This window comes from Mauremys reevesii, linkage group 12, assembly GCF_016161935.1.
Source record: "Mauremys reevesii isolate NIE-2019 linkage group 12, ASM1616193v1, whole genome shotgun sequence".
Classification (NCBI taxonomy): domain Eukaryota; kingdom Metazoa; phylum Chordata; order Testudines; family Geoemydidae; genus Mauremys; species Mauremys reevesii.
The window spans coordinates 495761-520447 of NC_052634.1; the positions used below are offsets into that span (position 1 = coordinate 495761).

Below are 24687 nucleotides of genomic sequence, written 5' to 3' on the forward strand. Positions count from 1 at the left end.
AGCCATGCGGGTACCCATAGCAGTGCCACTGACTTGAAGATATATATTGTCCCCAAAAGTGAAATAGTTGTGGGTGAGGACAAAGTCACAAAGTTCAGCCACCAGGTTAGCTGTGATATTATCGGGGATACTGTTCCTGATGGCTTGTAGTCCATCTTTGTGTGGAATGTTAGTGTAGAGGGCTTCCACATCCATAGTGGCCAGGATGGTGTTTTCTGGAAGATCACTGATGGATTGTAGTTTCCTCAGGAAGTCAGTGGTGTCTCGAAGATAGCTGGGAGTGCTGGTAGCATAGGGCCTGAGGAGAGAGTCCACATAGCCAGACAATCCTGCTGTTAAAGTGCCAATGCTTGAGATGATGGGGTGTCCAGGATTTCCAGGTTTATGGATCTTGGGTAGCAAATAGAATACACCTGGTCAGGGTTCTAGGCATGTGTCTGTACAGATCTGTGCTTTCTCAGGGAGTTTTTTGAGCAGATGGTGTAGTTTCTTTTGGTAATCATCAGTGGGATCAGAGGGTAATGGCTTGTAGAATGTGGAGTTAGAGAGCTGCCTAGCAGCCTCTTGTTCTTATTCCGACCTATTCATGATGACGACAGCACCTCCTTTGTCAGCCTGTTTGATTATGTCAGAGTTGTTCTTGAGGCTGTTGATGGCATTGTGTTCAGCACGGCTTAGGTTATGGGGCAAGTGATGTTGCTTTTCCACAATTTCAGCCCGTGCACGGTGACAGAAGCAATCTATGTAGAAGTCCAGTCTGTTGTTTCGACCCTCAGGAGGAGTCCATGCAGGCCTCTATTTTGTCCCCATCTCTCTGCACTTTTGTATCCTCACTTGTAGACCTGGCTCTCAACTACAGGAGGGAGAGATGATTCCTCTGAGCACCTCACATATACCAAAGCAATGACCCCAAAGGCTGGAGCTATGGGATGCCTGCCTAGCCTCCACCCCTTTCTCTGCTCAGGGCTGCCAAGAGCGGGCTTGGGCCCCAGTGAAAAAAATTTTTCGGGCCCCCCAGCAAGGGCGGACCGGCTAAACAGGACCGGGGAAGCCGGGCCCCCTTCCGGACCGCTGGGCCCCGCTGATTTGTACTGCCTCCCCCCCTCCCCCACCCCTCAGCCCTGTCTCTGCTAGGTCTCTGTTTGACATGCAGATCAGATGCCTTTCCAAATCTGTTATTTGTAGAGAGGAGGGGCAGGATCACCTCTGCTGCTTGCTCCATGATAACGGGCTGTTCCAGCTCATCTGTGAAATACTGCTAGATGGACAGACCTCCACATTAGGAAATACCAATGTGCTGCACACTCACATCTACCCATGCATGCACGCCCACATGCCTCTCATGCACGTGGCAAGTTGCTGTTGAATCCTTCACATTTTGAAGACAAAGAGACTTGGGACCAAATTCAGCCCTTGTGTCCATTGCTCTGCCCACACCAGTGTCCTCCCGCATTCTCATTGTGCTGCTGTTTATTCTCCCCAGCTCCCTGGATGGATACCAGTGGCCCCCATGCTGCCCTTGCCAGCTTTTTGGGGACTCCTGGATGGGGAAAGTGTATTAAAAATAAACAAGGAGCAGAACTCAAATCCAACTCCCCTTTTGAATTTGAGAGATTGAGTTGAATCCTTGGATCTTAGCCTGCCTGCACAGTTTGGGCCTACGTCAGATCCAGTACCATCAGGGACCTATTGTCCAGTTCTAGTTTGGTTTTCATGGATTTCCACCTAATCTGGTGTGATTTGGGTGCTATCTAGCCTGACGTAGCCCTTATTTGTCCCCTGGTTTAGCACTGAACCTGGAGCACCTAATCCTAAATTACTTTGAATTCTGACAAAGGTCCCTATCCCGCCCTGACTCAGCCTGTAAAGGAAAATTAATTAGCTGGCACTGCTATGGCCACATTGGACACACCTCCTGTCCCCTCTTTTGTAATGGAATCAGAGGACTGGAAGTTGAGAGTGATAATTGTTTCTGTTTTCATGTCCTATCTTGGGGCCAATTAAATTTGCTGGCAGGTGGCTATCAGCTGTATGGGACTGTACTGAACCCTTTTTTTTCTGTGACAGTTCACAAGTTGCAGGGTAAAATACTGGTAGATTTTGTCAGAAGTGACTCTAGGCACCTGTGAATCCTCCTAGTGCAGGAGCTTGGAGCAAATGGGTGTAGCTCTGTTCACCTTATATAGGGCCCCTGCATTTGGTGTTTTCAGGGCTCTTTATATAGGCCCAAGGAGACTGGTTTGAGGTCTGCTGTGGCGAGAGTGGGAAACCCCAGTCCCTGTGTGTTCCTTACACACTCAGATCCATGTCTGCTTGGTCTCACTGAACAATCAATCTCCCTGTCATGAAATATTCATGACTATTTCCGAATGGGCTCCAGCAAAGCAAATCTACATGTTCCTCCCCTCCCCCTGCCCTCATGTGCATACCACCCCCTCTGCACACAGACACAGGCACAGCGTCTGCTGCAGTGAGGGCGGCTGCAGGCTCTGCTGTGAGGTCAAACCAGATTCAGGCAGCTGATCTCTATGTCTTTGAGGAAATAAAATAGAAAGAGCAGGAAAAAAAGCAGCGAAAGCCTCAGGAGATGGTTGAGAGACTTAACCCTTTTGAGGTCAGGGAGCATCAACGGAAAATCCAGAGTGCACCAGGCAGTCTGAACAGGGAAAGGGAGAATGAGATCTGGGAAACGGAACAGATTATGCAGGACTCGCTTAGGCTGGAGGGTGTCTCCCAATTTTGAGAATCCTGCTGAGGTGCAGCTCTGGCTGCACTGGCGCTAGGAATCCATCTCTTCACACCTGTGCCCTGGATCGTGCATCCCGCTGCACTCAGAAGCACTGGGCCACAAGAATGGCCATACTGGGTCAGATGAATGGTCCTTCTAGCTCAATAGATGCTTCAGAGGAAGTACATAGAGCAGAGCAATTTATCGACTGTTTGTCATTCAGGCCCAGCTTCTGGCAGTCAGAGGCTAAGGGACACCCAGAGCATGGAGTTGTGTCCCTGACAAAAGGCTAATTGCCATCGATGGACCTATCCTCCATGAACTTAGCTAATTCTTTTTTGAACCCACCCAGTTATACTTTTGGCCTTCACAATATCCCTGGCAACGAGTTCTTTGTGTGAAGAAGTACTTCTTTTTTTAATTTTAAACCTCCTGCCTAATAATTTCATCAGGTGACCCCTGGCTCTTGTGTGATATGAAGGGGTAAATAGCACTTCCTTCTTCACTTTCTCCATCCCATTCATGATTTTATAGGCCTCTATCATATCCCCCCCATCGTCTCTTTTCCAATGCTGAATAGTTCCAATCTTTTTTAATCTCTCCTCATATGGAAACTATTCCATAACCATTATTATTTTTGTTACCTTTTTCTGTACTTTTTCCATTTCTGTTTTTTTCCCCCCAATGGCATGACCAGAACTGCATGTAGCATTCAAGGTGTGGGTGTACCATGGATTTATACTGTGGGATTATGACATTTTATCTTATCTAATTATGTATCCTAGTGGTTCTCAACCTATTAATCACTGTGGGCCGCATATGCACAATATATATACTACTTGTATGCCCTGAAGATGTCACATGGGCTGCTGCTCTGTGCTTTATGGGCCACAAGCAGCCTGTGGGTTGAGAACCACTGATCTATCCCTTTCTTAGTCTGATCTATCCCTTTCTAGCATTCTGTTAGATTTTTTTTGACTGCCGCTGCACATTGAGCAGGTGTTTTCAGAGAACTAGCCACGACTCTAAGATCTCTTTCTTGAATGGTAACAGCCAATTTAGACCCCATAATTTTGTGTATATAGCTGGGATAATGTTTTCCAATGTACATTACTTTGCATTTATCAACATTAAATTTCATCTGCCATTTTGTTGCCTAGTCACCCAGTTTTGTGAGATCCCTTTGTAATTGTAACTCTTTGCAGTCAGCTTTGGACTTAACTATCTTGAGTCATTTGTACCATCTGCAAACTTTGCCACCTTACCGTTTACTCCTTTTTATAGATTATTTATGAATGTGCTGAACAGCACAGGTCCCAGTACACATCTCTGGGGAACCCGCTATTTACCTCTCTCCATTGTGAAAATGGACAGTTTATTCATATGCTTTGTTTCCTGTCTTTTAACCTATTACTGATCCATGAAAGGACTTTCCCTCTTATCCCAAGTCTGATCACTTTGCTTAAGAGCCTTTGGTGAGGGACCTAGTCAAAGGCTTTCTGAAAGTCCAAGTACACTGTATTGACTGGATCTCCCTTGTCCATGTGTTTGTTGAGACCCTCAAAGGTTTCTAATAGATTGGTGAGGCATGATTTCTCTTTACAAAAGCCATCTAGATTCTTTCCCAATATATTGTGTTCATCTAGGTGTCCAGTAATTCTGTTGTTTATTATAGTTCACCCAGTTTACCTGGTACTGAAGTTAGGTTTACCGGCCTGTAATTGCCAAGATCATCTCTGGAACCTTTTAAAAAAAATCCACCTCAGATTAGCTATTCTCCAATCATCTGATACAGAAGCTGATAAAAGCAGTAGTTTGCATACCACTGTTGTTAGTTCTGCAATTTCATATTTGAGTTATTTCAGAACTTTTGGGTGAATACCATCTTGTCCTGGTGAGTTATTACTGTTTAATTTATCAATTCGTTCCACATCTTCCTCTGTTGACACCTCAATCTGGGACAGTTCCTCAGATTTGTCACCTAAGAAGAATGGCTCAGGTGTGGGACTCTCCCTCACATTCTCTGCAGTGAAGACTGTGCAAAGAATTAATTTAGCTTCTCTGCAACAGCCTTATCTTTCTTGAATGCTCCTTTAGCACCTCAGTTGCCCAGTGGTCCCACTGATTGTTTGGCAGGCTTTCTGCTTCTGATGTACTTAAAGTATTTTTGCTGTTAGTTTTTGTGTCTTTTGCTTGTTTCTCTTCAAATTCATTTTTGGCCTGCCTACTTATTCTTTTGTACTACATTTGCCAAAGGTTATGTTCCTTTCCATTTTTCTCAATAGGATTTGACTTCCAGTTTTTAAAGGATGTCTTTTTGTCTCTAACTGCTTTTATTTACTCTGCTGTTTAGCCATAAAGGTGTTTCTATTATCCTTTTATTGTTTTTTTTATTTGGGATATGTATCTAGTTTGAGCCTCTATTATGGTGTTTTTTAAAAAGTTTCCATGCAGCTTGCAGGCATTTTACTTTTGTGACTGTTCCTTTTAATTTCCGTTTAACTAGCTTCTTCATTTTTGTGTAGTTCCCCTTTTGAAGTTAAACACTACTGGGCTTCTTTGGTATTTCCCCCCTACAAGGATGTTCAATTTAATTATATCATGGTCACTATTACTGAGTGGTTCGGCTGTATTCACCTCTTGGTCCATATCCTGTGCTCCGCCTCAGGCTAAATCAAGACTCGCCTCTCCTCTTCTGGGTGCTAGGACTCTGATCTATGAAACATCCTATCCTGAGGTGACATGTACCCAATCAATATGGGGATAGTTAACATTTTTCATTATTATCTGTTTTTGTAGCCTCTCTAATCTCCCTGAACATTTCACCATCACCATCCTGATTGCGTGGTCAGTAGTAAATTCTTACTGCTATACTCTTATTATTCAAGCATGAAATTTCTATCCATACAGATTCTATGATACAGTTTGCTTCATTTAAAGTTTTTACTATATTTGACTCAATGCTTTCACATATAGTGCCACTCCACCAGCACGACCTGTTCTGTCATTCCCGTATATTTTGTACCCTGGTATTATAGTGTCCCATTAATTATCATCATTCCATCAAGTTTTTGTGATGCCTATTATATCAATATGCTTATTTAATGCCAGGCACTCAAGTTCACCCTTTAGACTTCTTGCATTTGTATACAAGCACTCATAACGTTTGTCAGTATTTAGTTGTCTGCCTTCATATGATGTAATTGAATGGGACTCTTTTTCCTTTGACTTTTTCTCTTGAATTCCTGCCTGTACTTTATCAACTTCTGTCCTCTCCTCTTTACTAGGATATAGAGTATCCCCTTTAATAAGTCCTCCCCTAAAGGATGTCTGTGTCCCAACCAAGTGCTCCTGCACACCTTCGGCTTTCCCCCAGCCCTCAGTTTAAAAACTCCCTTATGGCCTTTTTCATTTTACATGCCAGCAATCTGGCTCCATTTCGGTTTAGGTGGAGCCCATCCTTCCTGTATAGGATCCTCCTTTCCCAAAAGGTTCCCCAGTTTCTAATAAACCTAAAACTCTCCTCCAAACACCATAATCTCATCCATGAATTGAGACCCTGCAGTTCTGCCTTTCTAATTGGCCCTGCGCATGAAACTGTCATCACAAACCCAACTACTCTTTATATTTCTCTTAAGCGAATCCCCCCATTACTAATACCTGTCTTTTCCTAATAACTGGGGTTCCCAAATTCATCTATTGTGTAAATGTGGCCATCTCCTATAGGCTCTGAGGGGAGCTCTGCTTGCTTACACTGGACTGCATTTGGTCTGCAGAGTGAGAGTCCTGGATTATAATTAGTAATGCCAGGCAGCAAGGATTATGTGTTGCCCCAATTAAATAGAAATCATTCCAGTCAAAGAGAGGAAGGATAGTTCTATATCTTAAGTATCAGACTGGAAGTCAGGACTCCCAGAGTACTTTTCCTGGCTCTGCCAAAGACTCCCTGTGTGACCTTGGACAAGTCCCATCCCTGTGCCTCAGTTTCCCCTGTGTACAGTGGGTACTGTACTATTTGCCTCAGTGGGAGATGTAGGGCTAAATGAACTGATGTGTGTAAAGTACTCTGAGCTTTGTCTGCAGGCACCAAGGATGGGCAGGGGGCAGCTCCGTGGTGGGATTCCACTTGTTTGCAGCACAGGTGGGCCATTGTGCAAGTGGGCTGGTGTGGCTGCTGGGTGCAGGTGGCTCATCCCTCCCCATTTGTCCCCTTGATAATCCGATTTACATTCCCCTTTTCTTCCTCTGGATCCTGCTGTTACCATGGGAACTATGTTCTCATTTGCGTTTCATTGGCTTCCCAGAGAAACCCTTTTCTTTTCTTAACTTAATTTCAAGGCTTAGAGATGGGCTGTGGCTGTGTGTTTGCTGCAGGGAGAGGGAGCTCTTGGCCACATGTGGAGGCTCTGGGGAACTGGGGGGAATCAGGGATGCCATGGGGTCCTCTGGCCCTGGGAGCAAGGCAAATGGATGATGTCCCCATTGAGTGGCCAGCTGTAGTTCAAGTACCATTGTCAGGAGAAAGTGCAAGACGGTGATGAGTCCCACAGGTGCATGGGGCAGAGGCTGGGACTCCTAGGCAGGAATTTTCCTGCATCATTCTGCAGCCTTCAGGTGAGAAATGGGGTTCTGGGTGGTCAGTGTCCTAAGAGCTGCCTCTTTGCCCCAAGTCATGTCCTGGCCTCATGATGATTCCCACTCTGAACTGCAACTAGAGAGTTGGGGCCAGGCCTCTGCAGCATGTACCATGACCCACCCCGCCCTGGCTGTGGCTTTCTCAGCCCTGACCCTGCCAATGTCAGGCTGGTGCCCTGGCTGCTGGTGTTATGAGAGTGAGGGTAGGACAGGCAGCTCCAGGGCCCTGCACTGTCACTGTCTGCTTCCCTCGGCCCACGTGAAGGAGAGATGTTGGGGTTTTGGGATTAACAAACATTAACTTGATGTAATTTATATTTCTCAAGTTGCCAGAGAGAAATCGGGGATGGGGAGGGGTAGATGGGCCTGAGCAGAGAGGGAGTTTGTTCCTCTGCTGCGTGAACGGGGCTACTCCTTCCCTTACCTCTTTATGTCTCATTTATGGGGGAGGAGAAGGGGGCCTCGAGGTAAGACTATGGCACCCTCTCTCTATCCCGCCCTGACTCCTGCACTCTTACTCCCCTCACTTCTATTCATAATGGTGCTGCCAGATCATCTTCTCAGCTCGTCTGCATAGACCACATCAGCCCCTTGAGTCCCTCTGCTAGCTCCCACTTTCTCTACATATCAAATAAAAGCTTCTTGTCTTTACCCTTGAGGACCTTCATAATGTAGCCCCGCCCCACCTTGTGGCTTAGGTACTGATAGCAATGTCAACCCCTGTGTTCGCTCTGCCAGAGTTCCCAGCTTTCATTGCCCATCAGGCAGCTTCTCCCTCAGACACCTCCATACTGCCCTCATGGCCTAGGAAAATTCCCACTGCCACTGCCTTGTCTTCTTCAGGACACCAATCTGCTGTGAAGCCTGCAGAACCAGCCAGAAGGCATGGCCAACCAAGTGACTATCTGACCCTGTTCCTTGTCCCCTTATTTGCTTTCCCTCTGCTTTAAACTAGCCATCCACCATCTGTGTAACTGCCCAGCTGGGTCCAATTCCTTACCAGGTTAATTAGTTTCTCTGTGTTTTTGCCATCCCCTGTACCATGGTTTCCACAATCCCGACTGGAGCCTTTGGATGCTACCGGAATATAAATATTTAATAGGAGCATGGGACAGGGAGTCAAGACTTCTGAGTTCAATTCCCAGCTCTGCCCTGACTTGCTGCATAGCCTTGGGGAAGTCACTCCTCTTCAGTGCCCCACTTGTAAAGTGGGGATAATACCCACCTAGTTGGGAGTTCTGAAGTACTTTGAGATCACTGTACTGTAGATGCTGGAGAAGGGCAATGCCTTATATTTTCCTGTCTCAGGATGTCTGTGCCAGAGGGGATGGTTTAATGGTCTAAGCACCAGCTTTAAAGCATTTGCACTTTCTAGAACTGAGGGGTCAAACTCAGCACAGTCCTCAGCCTCCTGATGTAGAAAAATGGAGTGAGGCTCTCTGAGATTCAGCTCATCTCTTCACTGCCTGGACATTAATGTTCAGATGAGGCATTTTCCCAGAGAGCCAAGATTTCTCTTGTTACCCCTGGCTAGAGCATCAGTTCCTGTTGAGCAGTGTGCTGTGCCCTGGCTGCCATGCTTTGCCTCAAAGGTAGCTGCATCTCCATCATTCTACCTGGGATGGAAGGGTGTGTGTGGTAGGGATGGGGATTATTATATCTCGGGTTCTTTCCTTTCTCTAGCTCTGCTATTGTTTCTCTGTTTACATCCTATTAATCCACCTCTGCAAAAAGAAAGTGCTCCTGTGTTATTGATGGATATGTCAGGGAAGGAGCTGTGTGACTCAGCAAGGAGGAGGTAAGGTACAGCAATAAACCTCCTGCTCCTTGATGAGGCCAGGGTTGACCAGCAGCGGAAGGATGGGGCTGGTTTGGTACAACAGGCTGATGCAGCAACTAGAGGGTCTTTCCCAGGCTTGACATCTGGGAAGAGCTCACTGCAGGGGACTACACCTCATTCCCCCCGGGTATGTCCTGGAACTGGGGTTCTGCAGAGGGGTATCAGGGCAGTGAAGTGTATGTGTATCAGTGACCCCCAACCCTCCACACTCCTCCTGTATTGGACTCTGCTCACTTTGTGTCACTTTGCAATGCTGATACCTGTCAGCATCAGGGAGGGGCCAGTTGACTCATCTGAATACGTAGGGATGAACTGCATGTAGGGATCTGAACTGCACAAAGTAGCACTGGGGAGCTGAACTAGCTCCCCAGCTCCATGTGCCCTGTGTCCCATGGCTTCAGTCGGCCCTTGAATCAAAGTGTCACTGGGAGGTGAATCCCACCCAGACCTGTGTGGGCAGGACTTTGCAGAGCAGCTTGGGGCCTCCTCTCCTGGTCCCACGCTCTAGTTTCCAAAGGCTGTTAGTTTTTATTTCCTGGGAGTCATCTCTGCCCCTGGGTTCCCCTGCTGCCCCACCCCAGTTGGGAAGACCATCCCTGCCCCCTTCTGCTGCACACTGGGGAAGACGGGAGCTATATCTGCCTCTCCTGACCCTTACATCCCACTCTGAAATGGCTGCCTCATCTCTTGGACCCCCCAGTCCTGTGCTACCAGTGCTGTCTTTGCCCCGTTAAGTGAAACATTCCATTCTTGGATGCCTCAGTAGATTCTTTCCATCCCGCATGAGCCACCACTTTCCAGAGATGCTGCCAACAGGCCTTGTGGCAGCTCCAACGGGGGATAAACACACATTGCATTTTGCTTTCATAGGGATGGACTTCAAGCCCCCAGGCTGTCTGTACCAGGGACAGGGATGCCTCCCAGTTTGCTGCATGAGCTTTGGTGATGGACCAGGGCCTGCTGTGGGGGGAAGCCTTTTTCTCTGCAGATGGGATGATGGATCCTTTACCAAATATGACTGTCCTTTGAGTCACTCACCTTTCTGCTACCTGGAGTCTGAGTCCTCTGTCTCTTCCTCTGACTGGTAATGACTCAAGGACCCTCTCCCTTCACAGCTGCCAGTCTGAATCCAGATCAGCCTGCCAGAGACCCATCTGATGGCTGTGCAGTGGCACCCTGGATGAGATTACTTTGGTGTGTCTTATTTCAGTTCTCAGGAAACCAATGCCCACATCAAAAAAGCCATTGATATTAACATCCACCTGGTCAGGGGAGAGACCAAGAACTGAAATGGCTATGGTGCCAGTACTCCCATCTCACTCCTAAGTTCTGCATCCCAGGCAGGGCTGAGGCACATTGATGGGGGAAACCATTCTATCCCTGCTCTGCAGAAGCAGAAGGGCATCTGTCTCCAGGGCTTCATGGATATTAGACAGTAAAATAACCAGGATGCAGGATTCTGGTAGTTGGAAGGAAATGACAGCAACAGAGAGAGCTTGCTCTCTCCACTCACCAAAGAGAGCAATGCCCAGTGTGTGCCTTGCCAAGGTAACCTTGGGAGCAGAGATATCATCCCCATCCGGGGAGCAGAGCAGCCCCATCCCACCTAGTAATTGCCTCCAACCTTAGGGTAGCACCTGAGCGAGTGTTTACACTGGAAACAGGACTGTGCCAGAGAATTTGGATCCAGAGAAGTCTCTGTGCACCCCAAAGTTTGTCTCCTTGCAGAGATGAGGCTGGGCCACTGAGGTCAGACCTGGATCCATACGTGTCCCTGAGGATGACTCTAATTTGCATATTTTAGCTACAGAAGTTCTCAAAACAAAATAGGACAGAAATCAAAGTCCTTAATTCCCAGGCCTGGTGCCCCCTTTCCCAGGCTGCCAGGAACTGGCAGAAGGGCAAAAATGCTCAGTCCTTAGGGAGGTACATGGTAGGGGAAAGTGCCTTACATTGCTTTCCTTTGCCTCCTTGGCTAATTAAAACAATTCATTAAGGGGCTCTGATGAAAACTTGACATGGATGGAGAGATGGCGCCCATCTTGGGAATGGGGAATGAATGGACAGCCCCTCCAGCTTGGCTGCAGGTGTTAGTCTGTATGTCTGTAGGCTGGTGCAGGGTGATGTGATTTAGCTAGGGCCTGCTCATAGTTTTCAGTAATGGGGATCCAGGCCTGTCTATAACAGGATTAGGAGTGGCTTTGTGGCAGGATTAACCTCCTTGACAAGCTGATTCCAGCATCTCCCCCTCCCAGTTCTCTGACCTGGAAACTCACTGGAGCATCCCATTCCCTCAGCCTGCAATATGGGAATGTCCGGAGGAGCTCTTCTGGCAGAGTGGGGTATACAGCATTGTGTGACCCCTGCACTGACCACCATGGCACAATTTGTACTACAAATCATTCGCCCTGCCATCCTATCTCTGACCCTTGCCTTTACTGCAGCCAGGGGACTAGAGATGTGACCAGTGGCCTCGACAGGTGACATTGCTGCTAATCCATTCTAGACCACCAGGTGGCACCCCTTTTTCTCCTGTACAACCTTACAGCTCTCTTGTGCCACACCTTGTTCACATCAAACACTAGTCTCCTCAGGGGAATCCAGGTGATTATCCTATAGCAGCCAGATGGCAGCCTGTGAAGTCCCAGCTCCTGTGGAGAAGTCAAGCTGGGAAGGCTCCAAACTGCGAAAGCCCACACTCTCCATTCTTCCCACTTGACCTCATTTAACAATCCTTCCATCTTCTACTCCGGGGACAAATCCAGCCTCAGAGCTGTAACTCCTACTAAAGCCAATGGCCTCAAATACCTTTGGCAGAAGGCCAGGCAGGCAGCACCCTGCATGACATGGAGGACACTTTGGCCAAAGGCATAGGAACAAGCCCCCTTTTGCTTCCCACTTGCCTCAAGGGAATCTGTTGCAAGGTTGGGAAAGTTCCACCAACTCATAGATGCTACCTGATTTTTGTGGGCTGGGCCTAGAAGCCAAAGGTTAAAACTCCTGTTTGAGGAGCTGTTTTGGGGCAGCCCTAGTCTGAGTAGAAGCAGGAAATACCAGAAATTCCCTGGGTGAGCCAGAACTTTGGAGGCTTCAAGGCCAGCTCTGCAAACCTAAGAGGTTCAAAGAGTTCAGTACTGGGCAATCCTGCAAGGCCATCATGTGTAGATCCAAGGTCAATAAGAGTTCTCGCAGGGGGCAGTTCTCCAAATTGTTTGTTCCAACTTGACAAAGAGGTGCAGGAGAGAGATCAGCTGCTTCTGCCCACCATGGACAGAGAACCCCGGGGCTGAAACACACCAACCTACTAGTGACCCAGTGCATCTCTGCAGAGAGAGGGTAGAACAGAAGTATGTGAGGGAGCAATCTTCTCGGGCTTTCTGTAAAGGCTTCACAGATGCAGAGATGCTGAGTTTGAACAGTGCAAGGGCCAAAGAAAAGGTGAAAGCTGAGTGCATGGGGCAGGGATGAGAACTACAGAGAGGAAGCATGGCCCTTTGCTAGCTCTAAATGTCTCCAAGCGCTTCTCTGATGGTAATGAATTTGGCTGCTCAGTGCCCTCCTGAGGCAAGAAAGTCTCGTTATTCCCAGTGTACAGATGGGGAAGCTAAGGCACAGAAAGGGAGAGGGACTGACCTAAAGCCACAGTGGCAGAACTGGGAATAGAGCCCAGAATTCCTGATGTCCAGTCCCCTGCTCTAATCACGAGTCAGACAAGCCTTCCTCAGAGCATGCAGGGGAGCTGGCACCATCTGGGCAGCAGGGCCCGTTTGGGACCCTCTTTAGCTTCAGGGAAGTTCTGTATTCCTTGCTTTGTCTTAGAGTCCCTGCCTGGCGCACAGAACTAGTCACATGCAGGGCCAGGACCTTCTCGCAGCTGGTGACGGTGGCCACATTATTAAGATATTGTATATAGTTGAGTAAATGACTACCTTGGAACCTGGGCCAGATAAGTCCATTGGGCCTGGGCACAAGCAACAGTCAGAGCTTAGACCATCAGTCATGGGTGGCCTAGCAATGCCTGAGAGACTGAGAGTAGAAAGTCAATTGCCTGCAATGTCCCAGCCTCAGAACTCCACTAATGGTGAAGAACAGGGACTGTGAGTGTGTGTTATGGAGGAAGGGGATTTGGAGTCAGGCCTTCTCGGTGCAGTTACCAGCTCTGTGACCTTGGGCAAGTTCCATCACTTGACTGTTGATGTCCCCATCAGTACAGTGGGGATAATGAAACCAACCAACCTCTCCAGAGTTAATTATTCTTACTAAAGCACTTTGTGATCCTCAGACAAAAGGCGCAACACTGTGTGTCGTGTATGTCTGAGTACACAGGATGCACGTCTTCAGCCATGCCCTGTGTGTATTATGCTTTATGTGTGCAGTAGTACATGTGTATGTATGTAGAATGTCCATGTATTGTTTGTGTCTAGTACACCCTGTTTGTTTAGTTACATGTTCAGGGTGTGCATTTACCTACACACCCTGTGTGTGTTTTGGGGTACTTTCCCTAACAGGTTTGTTGTCAGAGGAGCTTCAGAGGTGCAGAATGCCTGCAGGAGCAGAGCCAGGTGCTTGTGCGGGAGGGGGAGCTCAGGAATGCAATAGCAGCCAGCCAGCAGCAGAGCCAACCACCTATGTGTGTGTACTAACCTGAAATCCCCTGCAGCCTGTGCAGGGCCTGTTCACGCATGCGCAACCAACCAGGAATGTCATAGGAAAATCTCACTCCTGGGGGGTGGAATGATATCTTTCTCCCCCCACACCAAGATCTGTCTGTCTCGTCCCAACCCCCAAATGTGCACATCCCTTGCCCTATGGCCTGTAGCATCCACTGAAGCTAGCAGGGTGCATGTCTGCCTGTCCCTGGCCCACACCAGCCCCTAACTCTCCTTTATTTCAGAGGGGAGATCTGGCTGGCTTTGTGTCACTGAGGCGCTGCGATTTCAGAGCCAGCCCTGCCTGCTCAGTTTTTCCAAACCCTCACTTGGAAGGAAGGAAGGAGCCGTATCAGGATAAGAGTCCTCCCAACCCACCCCTTTCACTGCCATCTTTCCCCAGACAGACCTAGCCCTAGGTGGCGGTGGGAGGGTTGTCTCTGCTGATTGCTACATTTATCACACTGGTGGCCTTGCTAAATGGTTTAACCCTTAGGTCCCCGCCATCCTCATTGCACTGTGTGGCTGTCTGTGCTGACAGCAGACTAGGAGGTTAGTTCTGCTGGTGGCTGCCCCAGCAGCCTCCCTTGCTGCACTAGGATCCAGGTCTTACTCCTCAGGCTGGGCTTTTAGTCTCTGGCTCCCAATGGTGCATTTGCTGTCTGCCTAGGGTGGGAGATGTTGTAGCTGTGTTTGACCCCGGATATTAGAGAGACAAGCTGCAAGAGGCAATATCTGTTATTGGACCAACTTCTGTTGGTGAAAGAGACAAACTTTCGAGCTACATCAAGTTCTTCTTAAGATCTGGGCAGCCCTGAAGTTCTGTGTGACTCGGAAGCGTGTCTCTTTTACCAACAGAAGCTAGTCCAATAAAAGATGTTAGCTCACCCACCTTGTCTCTGTGATGAGAGACAGCTTCCACCCTCAGCTGGCTCCAGAGCTACACCAGCTCTCTCCTGACTTGGAGCACAGGGATCCCAAGATGCCAGATGGCTGGTTTGTGTTTGCCCATGTCTTGGGCTGCCAGCCAGACACCACATCTATTGGCAGCAAAGCAGAGGTCTGTGTGGGTCTCAGTGCAACAAACACACCAGCCCTGGGACCAACGGAATAGGAACCTTTCACCACTTGCCCAACCCGTCTTTGACAGCAGGATCAGAGCGAGAGGCAGCTTATAGCCTGATTTCCAAACTAATTCTCTCCTTCCAGAATTTGGCTGCTCCAGGACAGGCCTAAATTGCTGCATGAGTCCTGCATGTTACCACAGTCAAAGCACATAGCAAGGGCCTTGGCCTCAGATTTGCCAAGGAACCTTCCCTTGGCCAGTCCAGTAGGAGCTGTGCTGATCTCCCTGGCCAGGGGATGTCCAGGTTCACAGCAGTGCCAGGGCTTTGCATACATCAGGATGGATCTGGGTTTAGGGCATCCTCTGAGATGCAGTAGGCATGTAAGATTGCAACAACTCTGGGACTGTGCAGGCATACAGTGGGCACGGGAATGACAGTGCTGGGACAGTGCAGGTAGGATTGTGACAGCACTGGGACTTCACAGGTATGCAGAGTACATCTGGCATTGCAGGGATACTGAGGCTACACAAGCACCCAGAATCATGGCAACCCAGTAATGCTTCTGGAATTTTGTCAGCTCTAGATCTCTGCAGGAAAGTGGTGCAGTAGCTGCACTGTGACTGCTAAGCTGAATGGGGCTCTCCTCTCTGCCATCCCAAACCAGGACCAGACCTGTGCCTTTAGAACTGCAGTATACATGAAACTCTCAAGAACCCAGGCTTGGCAATTAGAGCAGGAGGCTGGGAGTCAGGACTCCTGAGATTTATGCCCAGCTTTGGGAGGCAAATGTTGAGCAAGAGCATGGAATTCCCAAGCTCCATTCCTAGCTCTTACATTAAGTCACTGGGTGGTCTTTGCCAGGACACTGCTCTGTGCCTCAGTTTCCCCTCAGTGCAGTGGAGCAATTATCCTGTGCCGATGGGGCTGTGATGGTTAATGAGTTAAGGTTTGTGATTTTGGAGCAGGCTGAGGTCCTACCATGAAAGATGCTATAAAAGCGAAGAGGAGATCCTCATCATGGCCCTCTTCAGTTCCATCCGACCAATGAGCACATGCTGCCCAGGCAGCTGCAGAGGTGGGATAGGTGGGATGGAAGTTAGCCCTCTGTTCTCAATGAGCTGTGTATCACACCTGTGTCTCTGGACTAACTCAGTAAACACATTAAAAGGTGTGGGCTAGAACATGAGTTGCAATAATGCATCACTTTTTTAAACTATTCTCGGGTACAATTAGCCAACAGGAAGATGGCATCTCACAGTGAGTGCAGCTTAGTTCCTGCTAAAACAATTAACCATTTTGTTGCTAAATTCAACCCCGTGCCAATACATCTGCAACAGAATCCAGCCTGTCCCTTCTGCCTGTCTCCATTGCAGACTAGCTCATGAAGTTTCTTTAGGGCATTTGCTTACCACCTGTCAGTCAACAGAAAATGATAGGAAGCAACAGCTACACAGGCTGATAGGTTAGGATTAGGGTCAGGCCAGGACAGTAAGAGATAATCACTCTCTGATCCTTTGAGGTCGTAGCTCCAAACAGGGTCTTTTATTTATGGGATGGGGAGATGAGTATTGAATCGAAGTTATTTTCCTTCCCAGCTTTCTGCAGTGAGTTGGGCCAGTTTGTATCACAGCCTCCCTGAGCAGTGGAGAAGGCAATATTCCCCCCCTTCCCAATAACGAGGAAAGGAATTGCTGTTTGGAGCACTGGGGCAGGGACACCCCAGCATTGACTCATCCAGCAGAGCGCTTGCCTCCTCTTCCTTTATCCTGCTTCCCATCCCAGCACACATGCTGTAATGGGGCCCCTTCTCTGCAAGAGAAATAACAGTGGAGCCAAACAGTGGGTGGTACAGAAACCTATGGTGAAATGTAATTTCAAACTCAGGAGATGAGGAAGGGAGCTTCTGGTTTGCTGGTTCCAATCCACCCCCAGGCAGTAGTGAGTGACAGTTGTTACTTGCTGATTGCTGGTCATTGGCCTGTCGAGGATGGGTTTGGTAGATCTCTGGTGTGGTGGGTTTCTAGAGCATGGGTATATACAATGTAACTGTCCTGTTCCTGCCAGCCGAGGGTTGGCTGGGCCATGGAGCCTGAAATCTCCAATTGCCTGGATGGGTCCATTGAGGGCAATGGGGCAGCGTGGAGGAGCCTGTCCTGCCCTAACATTGTGTGCGCTGGCGATGGAGAGAGGGCTTCGATCTATGGAGCTGTCAAGACAGCATCTTTTGCTAATGCTGAATTTACTGAACAAAAATTACAAGAGGAAAAAACCCAAATGGCCCGAATTCAGGAAAGCTCTGTGTGTGGCAGAAGCAGGTAGCAGCCAGTCTGGGCTGCTCAGCCTCGGACTCATTAACATGCTGATGTACCAGGCAGCTCCTGGAATCAGCTGCTGGGATGTTGTTTTTGGCATAAGGAGGCTGTGAGGAGCTCCAGGGACTCTGCTTCCCCCATCGCCTCTCCTTCCTGTCTCTCCTGGTGTGGGCGTAATGACAGAGGAGGGGAAGGGGAGATGGGAGTAAGAGTCAAGTGCAGGGAGGATGGCTTGCCCAGCAGATGTTAATTAACGACAGAGGCTCAGCGCTGAGCTGGCAGCGCCTGGTCCTCCCGCTGACCTTTCCCAGTCTCACTCTATCGCTTTCATGCACACAGCCTGGGAGAGATGTGAGGTGCTGTAATCTAGGGAGCTCAGGAGGCCAAGGAGAAAGAAAAAGAGGACAAGGGAAAGGTGGCTGGAGGGCCTGGCGAACAGGGGGCTTGGTATGTTCCATCTGGATTGGACACAGCTGGAGAAAGGCGCTGCCAGCATCTATATCCCTGCCACAGAGTGTTGGGTGCCACCATGCCAAATGGCAGCAGTCGGGTGCTTTTATTAACCCTCTGTGTGCTGTGGTTGGCTGCACTCATGGGGCATTAGATATATTAGTGACTTTACATTGCTATGGGGAGAGAAGGAAGGGTGAAGCCATGAAAGTCCCAACCCCATGCAGACGGGGAGTGCAGACCAGAATCCCATGTGCTAGGGCAGTTTAGAGCCAGAAGGTGCCCAGAATTGCATTATCTCACCAGTTATGGGTCACCTGGGCCCATGATGTGAGAGTAGGGCTAGGCAACCTGCTGGAGGCCGAGTGAGAATGCCTACTCCTCAAGCTTTGAAAACATTTGGGTCTGACCCACATGCAGGACCCCAGGGCAGGTGCTCAGATATACTTCAGAGAAGCATCCGAAACATGTTGTGCTGTTCCAGGGTGTGGCCCATTCAGAGCAGGGACCTTTGTGAGGCTCCCACATCTTCTAGGAATTTCACAGACAAACGCTGGGGATGCTGGAGACTTGCCTGGTGTTCTGAGACAATAGTGAGAGCCAGTGTGGTCTAGGGGTGAGAGCAGAGGGTGAGGGGTGAAAAGACCTGGACCCTGCCATGCATTCATTTTGGGAGCTTTGGCTTCACCTATCTGTGCCTTTGTTTCCCTGCCTGTAAGAAGGAGGGTCCATGTGTGGCTGCATGAAGCAAGCTGAGATCCTCCTCCAAGGAAGGGCCAGTGTTGCTGTTATACAGGGATGAATAGAGATGTCTGTATTATTCTGGCACTGTGGCCAGATTGTCCCCTTTCTCTACTCCAATCTGTTTGCTGGTCTCCTCAGGGGCAAAACCACTCAGTGCTTTGGGGAAAATACCTTGAAAAGAGAATTCTGATCCCTTCTCTTTGGGTTTTGGGAACAGTGAGTATCTCTCTCTTCCCTTGGGTGTCTCTTGGCTGCAATATCTGACGTTTGCTTTGGTAAATTGTGCAGAATTTCATGCATATTGTGTTTATTCATGCCACCCCAGCTTGCCCTGTACCCAAAATGCAAACAACCAAAGGAACAACGTGGCCTCAATAAATATGATTTGTCAAATGAATGACATCATTTCCTGCTCCTGTCTGGGGAGCACAGGCTATGGTTTGTTCACTTGTTAGAGTACAGTATGAATGTTAACGATGTCACCTTCCTGTCCACACACATTCACACGGATTCTCTTTGTCTTAGTTTATTTTATAGTCCAAATAAAAAACACCACCACAGCTGTAGGAAGAGAGTGGGGTCTAGTGATGAGACTGGGGAGCCAGGACTCATGGGTTCTTTTCCCAGCTCTGTAACTCACTTTCCCTCTCTGTGCCTCAGTTTCCCAAGCTGAAAAGTAAGCTTAATACTGGCAGCTACTTCATGGGATGCCCTGAGATTTTTCACATGGCAAGTGCTAAAAAAGAGGAAAAGCATCATTACTGGTAGACGCAGCTGTTCCATCCTCAGATCTCAAGCTGGGTGCAAAGCCAGGGGGACTGGAACAATCTGTTTGTATAGTGGGGGTGCTGAGAGTCATTGAACCAAACGGTAAGCCCTGTATATAATGGAAACCACTTCAAACCACGGGGCATGGCAGCACCCCTAGTTCCAACACCTATGTGCAAATACTACTGGGAAGGCAACGTTGCCCTTATTTCCACTCTTTCCTTAGCAGATTCGTTAACCTGTGACATGTAGGACTTGAGGTTATCTGTGTGACTGATGCACACTTCAGGCAGGGAAAGATGTTTCCTGGAGGAGAGGCAACGACATTCCAACTGCCTGCCTGGCACCTCTTCAGCCAAGCAGAGAAAGCTGTTGTGGATCAGCAGTTTAGGCACACTCCACAAGGGGGCAGTGGTGCACAAACCCTCAGCTGCAGTTCCTGTGACTCAAGTTAGCAGAGTCCCAGTTCTGTCCCAGTACAGTCTGGGGGATAGAGAGAGCCTGTAGCTCAGAGTGCTTTGCACACATGAAATCCCCAAGCCTCTCAACCCCTGCCAGGTCAGAAAACAGTCATGCCACTCACTGTCCTTAGTATGGGCAGCCCCAAGCCTCCAGAAATCATGTCACGCAGCCAAAAAATAAATAAATACATAAAAATAAAATAAAAAAATCACAGGATTTAAGATCTGAAAATGAAAAGATTGAGGGTAATTTTATTTGCTTTCCGGTTTCTGAGACTTTTGAGTGTGCTTGAGCCACCATTCATTGCTACTTCCTACTGGGGATCTCAGAGGGAGTGCTGTCTCCCCTTCTAAAGCTGCCCACCTTGCCTGCTCTCAGGTGGAGGATGAGGGAGGGATCCTGCTCCCTATCTACCTAAGATACCAGCACTGCTCCCTGCAGCTCTTGGGTATTCCTTTGAGGTCTAGCCAATATTTTTTTTACCTAGACCATACCTGCTTAGCTTGTGAGATCTGAAAGATCATAGACCTTGACATGACAGTTGCAGGGCTAGACCTGACTCCTGGATCTTTGCTTGCCAGAGGCCACATTTGCTTTCTTGCTGTGACATTCCTCCCTGCTGGCCATGGGAGGGTTAATAATATAATATAGGGTGTCTCTCTCTCTGGCTGTGGCCACTCGTGTCTGCACATGGAGCAGGAGGGAAGAAAGGTGTATTTTCATTTCCAGTTAGGGCTGCTGCTTCCCATCAGCTGAGATTGACTGTTTGTCCCTGGATCCCCTTTAGCTGTGCAATGCTTTAAGATCCCCTTTAGCTTTGCAATGCCAAGTGGTCCTTGCCTCCAGCTGTCTCCACTCTCCCCAACCCACCCCTGAACAGTTAGTGTGCTGCAGACAGGAGGGTGACACATCCTGGTTAGGATGCTGCTGGCATCAGCCAAAAGTGGGTGGACTGGTTTAATAGCCTAATGTGTGTGTGTTGTACAGCTCCCTTCTGCTTGCAGGAGGCAGAGTGGGGGCATGCAAAGAGCTCAGGCGGCCAGCTGTGTCCTTTCTCAGCTGTATCTGTCATGCCTTTACCAACAGCAGACTCCCACTTGGAATACATTTCCTGAGGTGCATGCCATCCACTGCTTGGAAGTCTCTATTCCTGCCACCCAGCCAAAGCAAATTGTGGATTTGAAATAAATGTTATTTTCACTGTATCTAAGCCTCTTGCCCCCTCCATTCCTTCCCTCCTTTAGCTCCTAGCCTGACTGTCTCCTCTCCCAGGTTCAAACCTGCAGAGAGACTCCTTTTGTGCCGGGGTGCTGCAAGTTTCAATTCGATGTTTGAAAATCTCACTTTTATACTTTTTTTAACTCTTCCTTGTTCAAACTGTCCCCAGCTTGACAGCCCTGCAGGGTTGTTCCTGAACTTATCAGGAAAATGAGCAAGGAAGGACTATTTAGATCTTGGGGTGAGAGGGACTCTAAAATACCTCCACTAGATCCTGTATACAGTTTAGTTGTAGCCATGTTGGTCCCAGGATATTAAAGAGACATGGTGGGTGAGGTAGTATCTTTCATTGGGCCAACTTCTGTGTGCCTTGAAAGCTTGTCTCTGTCACCAACAGAAATTGGTCCGTCTCACCCACCCTGTCACTCCCCTAGATCTTATTAGATGAGTGGAAGAGGGGGGTCAACCCCATGGAGGGACCTGCCAATGAGGAGGGGGATTTTATAATGGTTTCTGTAGGGGACAGGAAACCAAGGTGATTTCAGTGGAAGAGGATAGCTGTGCAGCCCCAGTTCTAGGTACAAGAGTGGGGAGATGCTGCTCCATACATGAAGAGTAGGGTCTCAAGGCAGTCAGGTATCAGAGGGGTAGCCGTGTTAGTCTGGATCTGTAAAAGCAGCAAAGAGTCCTGTGGCACCTTATAGACTAACAGACGTATTGGAGCATGAGCTTTTGTGGGTGAATATCCACTTTGTCGGATGCATCTGACGAAGTGGGTATTCACCCACGAAAGCTTATGCTCCAATACGTCTGTTAGTCTATAAAGGTGCCACAGGACTCTTTGCTGTTCTTAGGATGTTCTCTGATCTTCCTGCATACTGAAGGGAGAAAGACCTGTGGAGATGTGGGTGCTCACAACAGCAGCTTCTGACATACCTGCTAGTTTTAGGTAAAGTACTCAATAATCCCATTAGTTCTGGCCAGTAATTTGCCACTCCCCCCCCCCCCCCCCATACACACAGAGTTTACTAAGTTCCCATTTTGGAGCTGGTTGGTCAGACAGATGACCCAGCCCTCTTATTAACTGTACAGCACTCAGCTCACCCTGAGTCTGCTTGGATGTCTGGCAAAGCCTAGCTCATGAGTATTAGCATAGCATGACTTGGTGTATAGAGCTTGAAACTGTGAGGTCTTTGTTTTGTGTGTACTGTACCTTTACATTTCTGTTACCTCTCCCAGAATGCAAAGACAGCTGCCATTCTCTTCTGAGGTGCTGCACCTGTTGTGGAGATAACACATGCTGCACTCTCTCCTGGAAACTTTACTTTTGTTCTTGGCATTTTCCTCATTCTAAAATAAGTGGCTTTAGGCTGAACATTTCTGTTTTGCTGCTTCTGCATGGAAATTTAACTCTTGTTTGTGTAGTTACAGCCCCCCTAGTGAAGCAACACCGTACCTTTCCATGAAGCAGCAGAGTGTCTCAGGCCAAAAGCATCATAGAGCCAGAGCAGTGGATGACCCAGTAGGTACAGTCCTTTTAGAACCTTCTTTGCTGAAAAATCAAAGTAAAGTACATTTCTCCCTAGCTGAGAAAAGTGCTGGCATTTGGTGATAGCCATGTGTAAAGAACTAATCATTGCTTTAAACTGGAATAGGCCACAACCTGCTAGAAGTCATACCAGGAGGGAACAATTCTGCACTGATGAGGCAATGGACCTGAATAGGGATTTTGGTGACCCCACTGTAATAAAACACTCAGAAAAGGAAAGACTTAAACTTTCACAGCCAACAGTTCAAAAGCAAATAAAGGATTTAGGGCCTGATCCTAAGAGGTGCTGAGTACCCCCAGTCTCCACTAAAGTCAGTGACAGGATTGGTCTCTTAATCAAAGTAGGGATCCTACCCTTTAGTAGAATCCTGTGGAGAGTTTTCATATGCTCTGATCATTAGTAGATCAATGAGTGAGTCAGATCCACAACAGCAACAAGGAACCTCCCTCTTCATTGTCAGAGTTTAATTAATTCCCAAGCAAGTGGAGGAGCTGGTAGGGGCTAGGGCTCTCTGGGGGCTGTTTTTAATTACTGTGCCAACCAAGCCAGAGACTCAGGTGCAGACATTTAGCCAATTTGCTAAGCCTGCCTACATGGGGGCTGTCTGTCCTCTGCCATTAGCTTGGGCAGCTTTCCTTATGTCTGAAAAAAACTCATCCCTCTTCTTTCACTCCTAGGTGCAAACAAGAGCACCAGTCCTGAATGTGTAACATTATAAGATTTGCTCTTTTGGAGTTTCCTTATTTTTTTGTTTATAATTTATTTTTAATGCTCCTCATCAATGTCCTTCAAAAACTTTGTCTCTCCTGCCATTATTTCCCTGGGCCAAAAATGCAGGTGAGGGATTTAGCAATGGGGGTTAATTGTTTCCCATCATCTCTTTTTGCAAGGTGTTCCTCTCAGACAGGCCACTGGGAGGCCAGAGGAGGAGACCTAGATTAGGAAGCAGTTAATCAGTGGAAGAGGCAAACTGGGGCTTTTATTTTGACAGGGCACTGCTTGGCTTCTTGTATGAAGGCAAAGTGAATGATCCTGTTTCTCCAAATGATTATTCAGACTCAGGAAGAGAAAGAGAGAGAGAAAGGAGCACTCCATACACAGAGCTTTGCCCACTTTATAACAGCATCCTCTCAAAAACACAGAGATTCTTAGCTGGAGGGATCTAACAGACAGTTAAACAATAATAAGGATCAAGAGTGGGGGAAAAAAATTGTGGAGAAGGTTCCTGTAACTTCAGGGGGGCAAGAGGGAAGTTGCTGCTAAAAATCAGCCAACCAACAACCTCCCCCACCAGAAACTGAGTCTGAATTCTCCTCAAGTGAAAGTGAAACAACTGAAGGAGTGAAAGTGTGTGCGAGAGGCAGAGTGTTTGAAATGTGTGTGTGTGCTGTGCATGTAAGTGAGACTCCAGTGCGTGTGGAAAGAGCATGATCCACTCCCCAGAGCCCCCTGCAGCTGGCTGGAAGGCTGTTGGTGAAGAAGATCATGAGCCCTGACTGCATGGCTGTCCCCCAGCAGCTTCCAGAGCCTCAGCTCCCCTCTAACAAGCTTCACCGAGCAGACAGCTGCTGAAAAACCCAAAGGAAAAAAGCACAGGATCACTATGGGAAATACCTCTGGCCTTTCTTGAGACCTGGAGCAAGAGAAAGGTAAGTAGTCTCCCAACCACTTTCTTTCAATGCCCGAGTGTTTTGAAATGAGAGGACTGTCCTACAGGCAGGTCCATTTTGTATGGTCTGGGGCTGGGCAGAGGGAGTATTTTTTCCAGCATGCTGCAGACTTCCTAGGTGTTTTTCTTAAAAGATTGGTCAGAGTCCTAATCTGTATTTTCCCCTGGAGACTGCAAGGGTCCTTGTAGGGAACTCCACTTTTGCCTTCCTCTTAGATTTGTGAGGAATGTGGTGTGTCTTGTACTTAGGATTCCTGGTAGCAAATGAAGACCTGTAGTTGCAAATGTTTAATTGTTTTGAATTTAAAATTAAAGGTCGTCTTGCTTTTTTGTTCTTGTTTGTGAGGAAGTGCCCTCCCTTACTGCCTGTTGGTGTGCAGGGCTGTTCTGGGAGCTCAGCTTGGGCTGCTGACTTGGAGTACAATTCTATGTCTGTGTGTTATTTTTGTGAGAAATTGACAGTTTCTTTTGAACATCACCTCAAAGCCCAGATCTTTGATTATGGCTGTCATTTTCAGTCAGCCTAGCTGGCAATAGGCAGGGGGTGATGGACAGCAGAGGCATCCAGTGACTGGGTAGAAGTCACTGAATTGAA

General features: G+C 48.1%; 1 protein-coding gene and 1 long non-coding RNA gene across 12 annotated transcripts in view; one reads left to right on the forward strand and one right to left on the reverse strand.

Moving 5' to 3' along the window:
- Positions 1–24687, forward strand: part of BCL9L (BCL9 like) — a 130875-nt gene that overhangs the window by 23174 nt on the left and 83014 nt on the right. For 2 of the 10 annotated variants that reach the window (XM_039496449.1, XM_039496452.1), the window contains exon 1: positions 23306–24072. The exons of the other annotated variants lie outside the window; for them this stretch is intronic. The gene's annotated coding sequence lies outside the window, so the exon portion shown is untranslated. Of the gene's footprint in view, positions 1–23305; positions 24073–24687 lie in introns of those variants that run through there. 10 annotated transcript variants of the gene reach the window in all.
- LOC120375659 lies at positions 18163–22895 on the reverse strand. 2 transcript variants are annotated; one of them, XR_005586672.1, is made up of 4 exons: positions 22777–22895; positions 22330–22425; positions 22087–22152; positions 18163–18291 (listed from the first exon to the last, which is right to left on the reverse strand). It is a non-coding gene; the product is annotated as an uncharacterized LOC120375659 (long non-coding RNA). The 2 variants fall into 2 exon arrangements; XR_005586671.1 differs by lacking the exon at positions 18163–18291 and adding an exon at positions 19067–19161.